The 14,228-nt window shown below is 46.3% G+C and overlaps 1 protein-coding gene across 5 annotated transcripts in view; it reads right to left on the bottom strand.

Annotated features, from left to right (window-relative positions):
* The window catches only part of STAG1 (STAG1 cohesin complex component), a 381,935-nt gene extending 370,665 nt beyond the window's left edge, over positions 1–11,270 (bottom strand). The window contains exon 1 of one of the 5 annotated variants that reach the window (XM_002716398.5): positions 10,871–11,270. The gene's annotated coding sequence lies outside the window, so the exon portion shown is untranslated. The remainder of the gene's footprint in view (positions 1–10,870) is intronic. The other 4 variants (XM_070072783.1, XM_070072784.1, XM_089332230.1 and 1 more) reach the window with 4 other exon arrangements.
* Between the last annotated feature and the right edge of the window lie 2,958 nt (positions 11,271–14,228).

Below are 14,228 nucleotides of genomic sequence, written 5' to 3'. Positions count from 1 at the left end.
GAGGTTCTAAAGACAGAAATGAACCAATCCTTGGCTCTGGGACTCCCAAACTTAGAAAAACTATTCACTCTTTTGGTCTGTGAAAAGTCAGGAATTGCCAGAGGAGTTCTGACTCAAAGACCAAGACCTATCTAAAGACCAGTGGCATACTTCTCAAAACAGCTGGACCCTGTAGCTCAGGGATGGCTGAGTTGCCAGAGTAGTAGCTGCAAGTGCTGAGCTGGTGAACGAAGCCTCTATCACTGGGACAACCCAGAGACAGAAACAGCTCACCAGGTGCAGACAGGGTTAGAAGTCAAAGGACATCAATGGCTGACAGGAGGAAGACTAATTATCAAGATCTTGTACTAGAAACTCCCAACATTACTTTAAAAGTCTGTCAAATTCTAAACCCCAGCCACTTTCCTTCCAACCACGGATGAGGAGGCCCTACGACAGCAGTGTGCTGAGACAAACATCAGTGTGTTGAAAACAAACCTACCCCAGCAGAACCCAAGTGCAGGATGGTTCACCAACAGCAGCATTGCTAGACAGAGGAGTCTGGAGGGCAGACTATGCTGGGAGACCTGGACTGAAGTTCTGACCTGAAGCTCTGACCTGGCCCAATTCCAGCAACTGTGGGCATCTGAGTGAACCAGCTGATGGGAGCTCACTCTATCTATAACCCCTCCCCAAATAAATAAATAAAAGCTTTTAAAGTGTTCATTAGCATATCATACATGCCCAATGAATTTTTTCCTTATACCCAGTGCAAAGATGGGTTTGGGGGGAAAAAACAAGCATGTAATCAAATTTGGTGAAAACAGAAAACCAATAGAAAAGTACAATGCACAGAAAACACAAAAAGCTAGGTCAGGGCCATGTAGGAAGCAAAAGGAAAAAAATTAGCAAGTCATATAGGGGAAATTAAGGAAATTCACTTGGCATTTTTGGGAGACATCGCTCCTTGAGTCTCTGGACTTTGTATATTCTGAAAACAAAGGCTCTGACTACTTTTGTTCCAAGCTTCTCAAGCATATTCATAAAATAAACAACCTCAGGGCCGGCACTGTGGTGTAGCAGGTAAAGCTGCCACTTGCAGTGCTGGCATCCCATATGGGTGCCAGTTCAAGTCCTGGCTGCTCCACTTCCGATCCATGGCCCAAGAGTCCTTCGGCCTTTGCGCCTGTGTGAGAGAACCAGCAGAAGCTCCTGGCTCATGATCAGCACAGCTGCAGCCGTTGCGGCCAACTGGGGAGTGAACCAACTGAAGGAGGACCTTTCTCTGTCTTTTTCTCTCACTGTCTGTAGCTCTACCTTTCAAATAAATTTAAAAAATCTTTTTAAAAAAATGTTTAAAAAAAGTGAATTCAAAGTAACAATACAAATTGTACATTTATAATAACCTAAAATATACAAGGCAAAAACTGACAGAATAAAGGGAGAAATAGACAATTCCACAGTCATAGCTCAATATTTTTTTTTATTTTCTTATTTTTATTTTTTGACAGGCAGAGTGGACAGTGAGAGAGAGAGACAGAGAGAAAGATCTTCCTTTGCCGTTGGTTCACCCTCCAATGGCCACCGTGGCCGGCGCACTCCAGCCGGCACACTGCGCTGATCCGATGGCAGGAGCCAGGTACTTATCCTGGTCTCCCATGGGGTGCAGGGCCCAAGCACTTGGGCCATCCTCCACTGCACTCCCGGACCACAGCAGAGAGCTGGCCTGGAAGAGGGGCAACCAGGACAGAATCCGGTGACCCGACCGGGACTAGAACCCGGTGTGCCGGCGCCGCAAGGCGAAGGATTAGCCTAGTGAGCCACGGCGCCAGCCTCAATATTTTAACACTCCTTGCACCAACAATTGATAGAACAAGATCCTCTCCACCAAAAAAGCAAGTAAGGACATGGATGCTTCAAAAAATCTTAACAGAACACCTTAATCCAGCTGTTATTTACAAATCAGTGGACTCAACATGTGTAGAATACACATTCCTTTCAACTATAAGAAATACTTTAACCATAATAGAACATACACTAATCCATAAAACCTAGCTCAATATACCTAAAAGGATTAAAATCACAATATTCTCTGACCTCAAAATTAAGCTGTTAGAAATCAGAAGCAATAAGATTTGTAAAATAATCCCAAATAGTGAAAATTAAATGTACTTTTTTCCAAAGATGTATTTATTATTTATTTGAAAGTTACAGAGAGAGAGGGAGAAACACAGACAAAGATCTTCCATCTGCTGGTTCACTCCCCAAATGGCCACAATAGCCGATCAGCTCTGATCAAAAGACAGGAGCCAGGAGCTTCTTCCCAGTCTCTCACGTGGGTACAGGGGCCCAAGGACTTGAGCCATCTTCCACTGCTTTCCCAGGAACACTAGCAGAGAACTGGATCAGAAATGGAGCAGCCAGGACTCAAACTGGCACCCATATGGGATGCTGGCAACACAGGCAGAGGCTCAGCCTACTACACCATAGTGCCAGCCCATTAAGTGTGCTTTTAAGTTACAGATGAGTAAAAGAAATCACATAACAAATTAAAAAGTGTGAGGGTACTCCCAAACTTCATAAAGCAGGCCAGTTGTTAATAGGTTAGGCTGCTGCTTGTGACACCAACATCCCATATGGGCACCAGTTTATGTCCTGGCTGCTCCACTTCCTATCCAGCTCCCTGCTAATGCACCTGGGAAAGCAGAGGAAGTTGGCCCACTTGCTTGGGTCCTGCCACCCACGTGGGAGACACCAAAGAAGCTCCTGGTTACAGCCATTTGGGAAATGAACCAGAAGATGGGAAGATCCATCTTTCCCTCTCTGCCTCTCAAATAAATAAGTCTGCTTAAAAGTTCATGGAAAGAGGAAGGAAAAGATATTTATTTTGGTGTGAAAGAATTTAAAATCCATGCCTTAAAAGGAGGCCAAAATATTCAGGAGGTACTGGTGTTGTGGCGGAGTGGGCCTGTGATGCCAACATCCTTTATCAGTGCAGTTTGTGTCCCAGCTGCTCCACTTCTGATCCAGCTTCCTGCTAATGGTTTGTGAAAAGCAGCATATGACCCAAGTGCTTGGATCCCTGCTACCCACAGAGGAGACACGGCAGAAGCTCCTGGCTTTGGCGTGGCCTAGCCCCAGATGTTGCAGCCATCTGGGGAATGAACCAATGGATGTAAGATATCTCTCTCTCTCTCTCTCCCTCCTCTCTGTGTAACTCAAACTTTCATATAAATCTTTTAAATAAATTCATGTAAAATGCCTATTATGAAAAATTTATGCATGAATTTCAAAATTTTCTTCTGCCAAATAAACATCTTTTAATTCTATTTTCCCCCTAAACTTTTTGAAGTACCTTCATATTTCATACTGAATGATTAAAAATACATTAAAATCTATGGGATACAGTACTGCTCTGAGTAAAATAGATAGCTTTATATGCTTTTATTAGAAAACAAGGAATGTCTAAAATCTAGGATCTATGTTTTTGCTTTAAGAAGCTAGAAAATAAAATAAGTTGGGAAAAAATTATATAGAAAAAAAAAATCAGACAGGGTCAGCATTGTGGACACAGCAAGTTAAGCTGTCATTTGAGATGCCAGCACCCCAAATGAACACTGGCTGGAGTCCAGGCTGCCCCACTTCCCATCCAGTTCCCTGATCATTCACATAGGAAAGCAACCGAAAATGGCCCAAATGCTTGAGCCCCTGCTACCTATGAGGGAGACAGATGGAGTTCCTAGCTCCTGGCTTCAATCTGGTCCAGCTCCAGCAGCTAGCCATTTGAGAAGGGAACCAGTAGATGGAAAGAGCTCTCTCTCTGTTCTCTGTGTCTCCCCCCTCTCTCTACAAGTCTGCCTTTTAAACAAATCTTTAAAAAGACAGAGACAAAAAGGCAGAGAAAATTATTGAAGTTATTTGAAATGACAACAAAATTGACAATCAACTAGTTAGACTGGTCAAGATAAAAAGAAAGAACACAGTAGCAATACCAGAAATCAAAGAAGGGATATCACTACAGGTCCTACAGACATCAGAAGGATAACAAGGAAATCCTACACACAACTCCTCTTTAAAAACACAATCTACCAGTGCCACATGCAATGCCAGCATCCCACATGGGCACTGGTTCATGTCTCAGTTGCTCTACTTCCAACCCAGCTCCCTGTCAATAAACAGGGAAAAGCAATGGAAGATGGTCCAAGTGTTTGGGCCCCTTCCACCAATGTGGAAGACCCAGATGAAGCTTCTGGCTCTGGTCTGGTCCAGGGCTAGCCACTGCAGCCATCTAGGGAGCAAATCAGCAGATGAAGATCTCTGCTCTGCAATTCTGACTTTTAACATAAATTAACACTTAAAAAAAAAAAAAGCTATCTACCAAAACAGACACAAGATGAACCAGAAATCCTGAATAGCCCTATGCTTACTACAAAAACTAAATTTGGATTTGTTGTCAAAAACGTTCCTACAAAGGAAAATTTCAGGTTCAGATATTGTCAGTGGTAAATCCTAACACTCAAGGAAAAATACTAATATTACATAAGTTCTTACACTAAATGAAGGGAATACTTCCCATTTATGAGGCCCACAAAGCTTATACCAAAACCTGGTAAAGTCACTTCAACAAGCTATAAGACAATATCTCTCATGAAGAAATATGCTACCAAGTAATTAGTAAATATGAAAAAAAATAACATGTCGTGATCAAGTTGGGCTATCCTAGGAAGCAATATTGTTTTAACTTTTGAAAACTACCATTTATTTATCTATTCTACCACTGACACATATGTAGTTTATATCTTGGCTACTACAAATAAGGCTATCATAAGCATTTAATTCATATATCCTAGTATACAGTACAAGAATTTCACATATCAGGAATACAAAGACAGGCATGTAACTGCTAAGTTTAAAGCAAGTGATCTTAAATTGAATAGTGAAACTTCTTTCACAAAATGAGTTATCAGTTTACACTCCTATCAAATGTGGGAGTGTAATTTCTTCACATCAACATGCAATATCATCAAGACTTAATGTTCACCAATCTGAAGTTGGTTAAACTGTTCCTTCTTATAGCTCAACTTTGCACTTTCCTATCAATGAAGGTATTTGGCACAGTGGTAAAAGATGCCATTTAAACACCTACATCCCACAGAGTGCCAGCTCTGCTCCTGATTCCAGCTTCCTGCTAATGCAGACCAGGGCTCAAGTAGCTAAGTCCTTCCTATTCACATAGGAGTGTCTAGTTCCCATCTTGGGCCTGCTCTAGCCTCAGTTGTTGCTGGCATTTGGAGAGTGAACCAGTGGATGGGGAGGAGCACGCTCTCAAGCTAGCTCTGCTTTTCAAATAAATTTAAAAATTTTAAAGACAAAGATAAGAAAGTATCATTATTCTGTGAAACTTTTATTTCTATTGTGTGAATGTCTGTACTAGGCCACAATGTAAAACATTTTTGTAACTGTTAGTTTCTATGAAGTTAAAAGCCACTGCTATTAAGTACAGCAAAACTTCATAGACACATTTGGGCAACTAACTAGTATATGAAAAGGTAGGACTTGAAGTGTCCTTTAAGTACTGATTGTTAAGAGCAATTTAGAAGGAGAAAAACCTGCAGGAAGCAATAGGGGTGTGTTAGATGGAGAAAGAGTCCCATAAAACCAACCTAAATATGATAAACTTGAAGTTCACTTTAAAAGAATCACAAATTCTTTCAAATAAATAAATAATAGACAAGGTTTCTCTCAGCACTAAAAAGCAGGAAGCTGGGATCTTGTCCTCTTCAGTACCTAAAAAGGACATAAAAATGACTCCTTCTTCTCCATAGACACAACTCCAATTCCCACCTCAAGAATCCCCTAATTCTGTGACTTAGGCGAGAACATCTTTTTCAGGTTTCTGCTTCCTACTCTTTTTGCCCTAAACAATTACAGTAGTAAGAATCACCTTACTACTGTGGTACTCCATAGGGAAAATAAGGAGAATGAATTCTAAAGGTTCATATTTTTATACAGTTAACTATGCTAACTGCCTCTTGAAAATATATTGCTTCTTGGACTGTTAAACCACATATGATAACCAACTTTCTGTTACCTTCTTTGTTCCACCAATCACATCCCTACTCTAACGCTTTCAGTAAGTGTTCTCTTCATAAGAATTCCCTCCTCACAAGCTGTTGGACCACTTACACCCATAGCAACTGTCTGATGCAATAAATGCACAAAAAGTGCAATCTAAAGTATTTAAATTCCTTAGCTTTTCTGAGATTCAATCTCATCTTTAAAAAGGTAAAACAACAGGCAACACGGAATGGTAAAACTGATTGACTTAAAAGGGAGAGAGATATCAATCCATTGCTAACTCCCCAAATGCCCATGATAGCTGGGGCTGGGTAAGGTCCAAGGCAGGAGCTAGGAACTCAATTCAGGACTCCCATGTAGATGGCAGGGACTCAATCACTTGAGCCATCACCTATTACCTCCCACGGTCTGCATTAGCATTAAGCTGAAATAAGAAGTGGAGCTAGAACTCCAGCCCAGGCACTCTGATAAAGGATGTGGGCATTCCCAGCAGTGTCTTAACCACTGCACCAAATGACTGCTCCTGGAATGGTGATAAAGTATAGAATCTCCTTTCTCCCACTGCCTTCCTTCTTACCTAAAATTTTTAAGTTTTTATCTTAAATTCCTGCTCAATGTAGTAAAATGTTTTCAGAATTACTTAAACTAAGCACCAGGAAGTATCAGAAAGGAAAAAGTATAAGGAAAAAGACAAGAATAAACTGATCAAGTGAGTCTGTTGCTCTGCCTATGACCTCTTCTTAAATGCCCAGATTCTAAATAGGCAAATGTGAAGATATTTCTTTCCCCATAACAGGAAAAATTCTTAAGACCTTCCAATATTCCACATCCTTGTATAATTTCCTTTTGAGTTTGGAAAGACCTGTAGATATACTGAGATATCATTGGTGTGATTATGTTTCGTAGCAAAAGAAAGTTTTGCATATGTAATTAAGGTCCCTAACTCTACTGAGTTAACCAAAAAGGTTACTGCGTGGGTCTGATCTAATCAAGTGAGCTTTTAAAAGGCGTCTTAAAGGGGAGTCACAGACAGTGGAAGTCAAAGAAACTGGTTTCTCCCTGTTTGCCTAAAAGCAAACAGCCATGTTGTGAACAAGGCAAGCAACTGAGAGCAGTCCCTAGCTGAGAGCTACCAGGATAGGGATTTCAGTTAAAAAGCTGCAAGGAAACTAACTCTGCCAAAAGTAGCATACTTGGAAAAGGATCCTGACCCAACAGATGAGAACTGCAGCTATAGCTGACACTCTGATTCAACCTATAAGATGCTGAATATAAAATCCAACCACAACATACCAAAATTTCTGACCAATAAAAACTGAAATAAATGAGCTATAATAGCTAAATAAACTTAGCTATGCTGCTAAGTTTATAACAATGTTATGCATCAAAACTCATATACCCCTCAACAAGGATAAAGTACAAGGCAGCAAATTAAAGGAGTAAAAGGCATGGTGTAAATTTCCCCAGAATGCATATCTTCTCACAGAACTGAGGCTATGAAAATACACCAACCCAAATCAAGAGAAAATACTGTAAAACTGCATAAAGTTGTGTAAGTTTTTAACAATTAAAAAGATTTTTTTCACACATATTGTTAAGCAATCACTCTACGATATATTCCCCATTTTAGAGATGAGGAAGGTATGCTACTGCACTTGGAAAGGCAACTGAAGATAGCCTAAGTTCTTGGGCCCCAGCCACCCATGTAGTAGACCAGGATGGAATTCCTGGTTCCTGGCTTCCCCTTGACCCAGATCTGGCTGTTGTAACCATTTAGGGAATGAAATAGTAGATGGAAAACCTCTCTCTTTCTCTCTCTCTGCCTTTCAAATAAACAAATCTTTAAGAGATGAGGAAAGTAAAGCTCAAAGAATAATATTACAAAGATCAGAAATTTGTATATTCAATTAATTTCAGTCCAGGACTCCCAAACTACCCCCACACCACAGTTTCCTTAAAGTTTGAAAGAATTATTCAACATTAACTGTATTACTCCCTTCAAGAGTCAATCCTAGTAAAACCTAACAATTTTCCGTATTTCACACCTATTTAAAGTTCTTTTTTTTTTTTTTAAGATTTATTTATTTATTTATTTATTTGAAAGAGTTACACAGAGAGGAGAGGCAAAGAGGGAGAGAGGTCTTCTATCTGATGGTTCACTTCCCAGTAGCCGGAGCTGCGCCCATAGGAAGCCAGGAGCCTCTTCCCGGTCTCCCACGCAGGTGCAGGGGCCCAAGGATTTGGACCACCTACTGCTTTCCCAGGCCATAGCAGAGTGCTGGATAGGAAGTGGAGCAGCTGGGTCTCAAACCAGCGCCCATATGGGATGCTGGCACTTCAGGCCAGGGCATTAACCTGCTGTGCCACAGCACCAGCACCATTACCAAAGTGGGGGTATTTGGCCTAGTCCTTAACACGTTAGTTAAGATGTCATGTCTGAGGACTGGTATTGTGGCACAGCAGACTAAGCTGCATATGATACCAGCACCCCATATCAGAGCACTGGTGATCCACTTTCCTGCTAGTGCACCTGGAAATGCAGCAGCAGACTGCCCAAATAATTGGGCCCCTGCTACCTACAGGGGAGATCAGGATGGAGTTCCTGGGTTCCTGGTTTCTGCCTGGCTCAGCCCTGACTCCTGTGGCCATCTGAAGAGCAAACCAGCACATGAAGATAATATCTCTCTCTGCCTTCCAAATAAATAAAACAAAACCTTAATCCAAATACCTGGATTCAATACCCAGCTCTGGGCTCCAACTTCCTGCTAATTGCTATCGTGCATGCGAGGAGGCAGCATGTGATGGCTCAGTTGGGTTTCTACCATCCACCTGAGAAACCTGGATTGAGTTCCCAGGTCCCAGCCTGACTCAGCCTTCCTCTTAAATTTGTTTCTTAAAGTAAAATGAATAGTTTTCCGCTCTGAAGTAATTTGTAAAAATTAACTACTGGTTGAAGCAGGTGTGTCTGGACGGTTGGGAAACCAGCATCCCACATTAGAGGGAGTGCCTGGTGGAGTATGGCTCTGCTCTGGAATGCAGTTTCCTCCTAGCACACACCCTCCAAGGCAACACGCAGATGATGCTCATGTTTGTGGGTTCCCGACCCCCCCCCCCGTGGGACACCTGAGACTGAGTTCTCAGCTCCTGACTTGGTCCTGATATAGCCCCAACTGTTGTGAGTACATCAAGAGAGTGAACCAGTAGATGGAAGATCTCTTGCTCAACCTCTCTCTCAATATGTAAATAAATAAATGGCGGATCACTTGAATAAATTTAGTTTACCTAGAGTACATTTTGGAAATTGAAAGCAAAAAAGCAAAACCAAAAAAATACAGCAAAACACCTGTTAGTTTTCTAGAACTTTATTTAGATAACAGGGAATTTCTGTTGTAAGTATTCTCTAAAATAAAAAGAAAATATTTGTAGTTTTCAGTATTTCCTTCCTTGATCAAAAATTTTAATCTGAATTCTTCAGACACTATAAATATGAGAACACAGAACAAAGTATAATACAATAAACAAGTTGTTTTCCTTTTCACTGTTCTGCATATGTCCCTAAGTGCTTCACCTTCAGAATTTCCTATTTTCTTGAAACACACACAAGGAAGACTAAAACTAAAAAAGCCATATTCAAATCCATGTAAGTTACAAATCATACAACTTATGCCAATTCAGACACTTTTTCAAACACTATTTTGTGTAAGACACAAAATTTAGTCTTCTCTAGTCACAACTACGAAAAATAAACTACATCATTTTAACGCCAACTTAACAGCAAATAATTCGCTACCTTAAAACCACATTGTTTTGAATCTACACGCTTCCAAAACCATCCCATGACTTCTATGCCCGGGGCAGGACTCCCTGCCTGGTGAGGAGAATCGGTAACACTCCAATTGTGGATAGATGGGGTGAGACGATAATCCTAAAATCCGAGAATTTCTTAGTCCAATAGAGCACACAAGAAACACCCAACGAAGGCCTTCCGAACGAGGCTCGGGTCCAACTCCAGGCACTCCAGTTTCCCCGCTCTTCACCCCGCCCCCACCCCGAGTAAAGGAGGGAAAACAACTTTTATTGGCCTCGTCTCCCCGGGGACTGGCAAACTAGCGGGGCAGAGCTCGGGCCTGGACACGTTTCTCCGGGAGGCCCCCGTCGGGGGCGGGGAAGGCAGATAGCGGGAAAGCCCGGCTCCGACGCCCGTCTGCTCCGGCCGGTGGCCCCCCTGCCCCACCCCACCACCAAGAGGCCCGGGCCAGCCACCAACACCGAGCGACCCCCCAGGCCCCTCCGCGGAGGCTCGCTCGCTGTCATGTGACGCCGCCGCCGCTACAACACCGCAGAAACGCAGGGCGCCGGGCGGCGGAAGGCGTTCGTGCCAGCCCGCCTCGGCCCGGCCCCGCCGGGCGCGGGCGAGTCCCGAGAGCCCGGGCGGGGGGGAGCGGAGGGCGGGCTTGGCGGCGGGCCCGAGCGCGCCACAAAGGCTTCCGCGCCTGTCGCCGTAGTGCCCCGGCGGGCGGGGGCACGGTTTTCGGGGCCCGCGGGAGGGGTGGGGAGCGGACCGGGGTGCCCGCCGCACCCACGGCCGCCTCCCCGCGTTCTCGGACGGCCCGCGGCCGCCGGGCCCCGCAACAGGCCCCGCGCGGCCTCCCTCCCCCGCGCGGGGCCCGCGCCCGGCCCGCCCGCGCCCCGCTCGCGCTCTCTGGCTCTCGCCGGCCTCCATCTTGGATCGGCGCTTCCAGCCCCCGCGCCGCTGCCGCCGCATTCCCCCTCTTTCCCGCCCCCCGCCGCCGTCGCCGCCGCCCGCACTCACCTCAGCTGCCCATCCGGGCGCCGCCGGCCGTCGACCTAGTTTCCCCCCAAAAGTCTCCGGTGTGTTATTCCCGATGTGGGGGGGTTGTTACGGGGTGGTCGCCGGGGGTTCGGGAGCGGGGGCCGCGCCTTCAACGGAGCTGCAATCCTAACCCGCCATCTGGTGGCATTTTCCACACGCCAATGGCGCCGCTGCAGACTTGGGTCCGGACCGCCCTCTGCTGGCCGCGGTGCTCACTGCCTCGCTGACGGGACGGGCCTGCCCGGAAAAGGGAGGGAGCTGAGGCGCGAGCTGGGGGCCGCGGCGGGGGCGCGCTCGAACGCTTTCCTGTGGGGATTGCGCGCACGCGCGCCAGCGGGGCGGGAAACGTGGCCGCTGCGTGGCGGCTCCGCCCCCGCACGGAGCGCTCGCCTGGCTCAGCCAATGGCGAGCAGCGGATGCCCCTGGATGAGGGCGCTGTGGTCGATTCGAGGGCTGCCCAAGGCGGGCGGAAGGACGGCCACGGCGCGCCTGCGCGTTAGCGGCTCCGAGCGGTCGCCCGCCATTTTTGGAGCCTGTCGGACACCTGGGAAAGAGCCCGCCCCCTGATGCCTTCACCAAGCAACACCCCCATCCGTCGCCGGCCCCCGCCCCAGGTCGCGCCGCGGACGCTGTCCTCCGGCCCCGCCCTGCTGCTGCCCCCGCCCCCCGCCCACGAGGCGAGCTGCGAAGCGGGCGGGAGTGTCTCCCGCGTTTAACTAGGGCCTCGGCGGCTGGCATTGTACGGGCAGTTTCTTGTTGACGAGGTGCTTTTCCCGCGCTAGAGTGGAAAGGTCTCGGGAGCCGCTGGGGACTTCCCTCGTCGCGGATCGAGACTGAGCACTGCCTGCTGCAGGCCGATTGGCGTCGTGCTGCCACTGTAAAGCAGCTCGGCTCCGTGGTGGCGGCTTTGCATAAGGCGGCAGCATTGGCTAGTTAGTGAGAAGGGAAAATACAGACTCAGCTTGGAATTTGGCTTCTCCTCCCACAGCCTTTGGACAACGCTCAGTGGCTCCGAAAGGGAAATAATTACTAACATGACCAAACTGTTCTGTAGAATCTCACCTCTTCCCCACTCTTCTTCCTCTTGAGACAGGGACCCCTGCCATACACCTGCTCCTAACTCTTTCCTGCAAAAGTGAATCCTTACTTTCCTGGGTTGTCAGTCCCATGTGTAACTCTATTGCCATGACCACCTTTATGTCAGTATTACCTGAACAGGTTACCCCTGAGGGTATTTCTTGTTTCTCTCCCAGGGGTCGCAAGTTGTTTGGCTTTTCACTGGAGGTAGTCACAATCAACCAGACTGGGTCAGAATTGAGGGCTAGATGGATGTATAGATATTTTCAAACTGTGATGGACTTCCTAATATATATATATATTTTTTTTTTTTTTTGACAGGCAGAGTGGACAGAGAGACAGAGAGAAAGGTCTTCCTTTGCCGTTGGTTCACCCTCCAATGGCCGCCGTGGCCGGCGCGCTGCGGCCGGCGCACCATGCTGATCCGAAGCCAGGAGCCAGGTACTTATCCTGGTCTCCCATGGGGTGCAGGGCCCAAGCACTTGGGCCATCCTCCACTGCACTCCCGGGCCACAGCAGAGAGCTGGCCTGGAAGAGGGGCAACCGGGACAGAATCCGGTGCCCCAACCGGGACTAGAACCCGGTGTGCCGGCGCCGCAAGACGGAGGATTATCCTACTGAGCCACAGCGCCGGCCCTAATATATTTTCCACATAGACTGTTTCTAGTTTTCTTCATTATTAAACGTACCAGTCCCAATCCATACTAATCAATGACTTCATCTAGGTTCCTGGACTCAACGCTGTGAGACTCCAATTGTGGTTTTACATTCTCTCCATATTACACTATGAACATGATCTCAAAAGTTATCACCAAATGAGCCCATCCCCCTTCCCTCTTCTCCCAAGCAAACCGCTCCTGGACTGCATCCCACCACTACTTTCCTATCCCGTCCACTGGCTTCTTCCTATTTTCAGTTTATTTTCTTAAAAAAAAAAAAAAAAAAAAAAAAGGCACTCTGTTATCAGTCCCTCCAGCTGCTATACTGTCACCCTTCCCGTCACTGTCACGTTTCTCAAGAGAAGTAATCACGGCCTCCACCAATCTCCACCCCTGCCTTGAAGCCTGGAAATTTTTCCCTTTGAGAAAATGTTTCTCTTGAGACAGTTACCTGAATCTATAGCTACTGGGTCCATTGGTCTGATTCCTTTGCTAGCTTCTCTTCCTTCCATTCCATAGTTCAACCCCTGGCTCTCTGGTCTTCTCGGCTACATTTCTTTCTCTTACAAAGTCTCCCAAAATTGCTGTCGCAGATACCTTCCATAACTAAGGTTCCTCATGTTCAGCTTCTTCCACAAACCTCCAGCTTAAACTCAGTATTTAAAATAATTCAGGGGTGGGCATCTGACACAGTGGTTAAAATGCCACTTAGAACAGCTGAATGCTGTATCAGATACCCTGTGCTCAAGTCTTTGTTGCTGCTCCAGCTTCCTGCTAATGTGGGTTCCTGCCACCCACATGGGAGACAGACTTTGAGTTCTTGGCTCCTGGCTTGGGCCTGGCCCAGACCCAGCTCAGACCCAGCTGTTGCAGACATTTGGGGAGTGAACCAGCAAACAGAAGTGTGGGGAGCAACTGGGAGCAACTCGGACTAGACTAAGTTACTGGAATTAAGACTTATTCTATGCATCTGCTTTCCCACAATATGGCGCTGAGAAGGGAAACAGCTTCTACACAGCTGCCTCCAGTTCAAACAATAAACTGTGGGACCTGCTCCTGATTGGAGGAGAGCAGCGTACTCGGCGTGTGGGTAGCAGAGTTGGGATTGGTGGAAGAGGACTATAAAGGAGGAGAGAGACGGCATGCACCAGGAACATCTAAGGGGAACACCTGTGCAGCCCCCGAGAGAGCCGGCCGGCGGTGTGCCGCTCCCCCGCGGAAGTGGGGAATGTGGCAGGGGGAACCGCCCTTCCACGGAGGTGGAAGGGACGGTAGCCAACCCGGGAAGAACCAGCAGCAAACCCGGGGAGGGCCGAGCAGACGAAAGAACAGCGCAGGGTCCTGTGTCGTTCCTCCACGAAGACGGGGAGCGACACAGAAGAGCTCTCTCAACCTCTGTCCCTTTGCCTTTTAAATAAATAATTATAAGAGAATTCATCTCTTACTTGAATTTCCTGATTTCTCTTTAAAGCATTGTAATTTTAGCATAGCATAATGATTAAGAAAATGGACTATGAACCAGAATGCTTTGCAAAGCTGTGGCTTTGCAAAGATCTCTTTGTGTCTCAATTGTAAGATGGAAGTAATAACAGTACCTATCT

Source organism: Oryctolagus cuniculus, chromosome 4 (assembly GCF_051225735.1).
Source record: "Oryctolagus cuniculus isolate XC-2025 breed Fujian yellow rabbit chromosome 4, ASM5122573v1, whole genome shotgun sequence".
Taxonomy (NCBI): domain Eukaryota; kingdom Metazoa; phylum Chordata; class Mammalia; order Lagomorpha; family Leporidae; genus Oryctolagus; species Oryctolagus cuniculus.
This window is presented reverse-complemented; position numbering and strand designations above follow the sequence as displayed.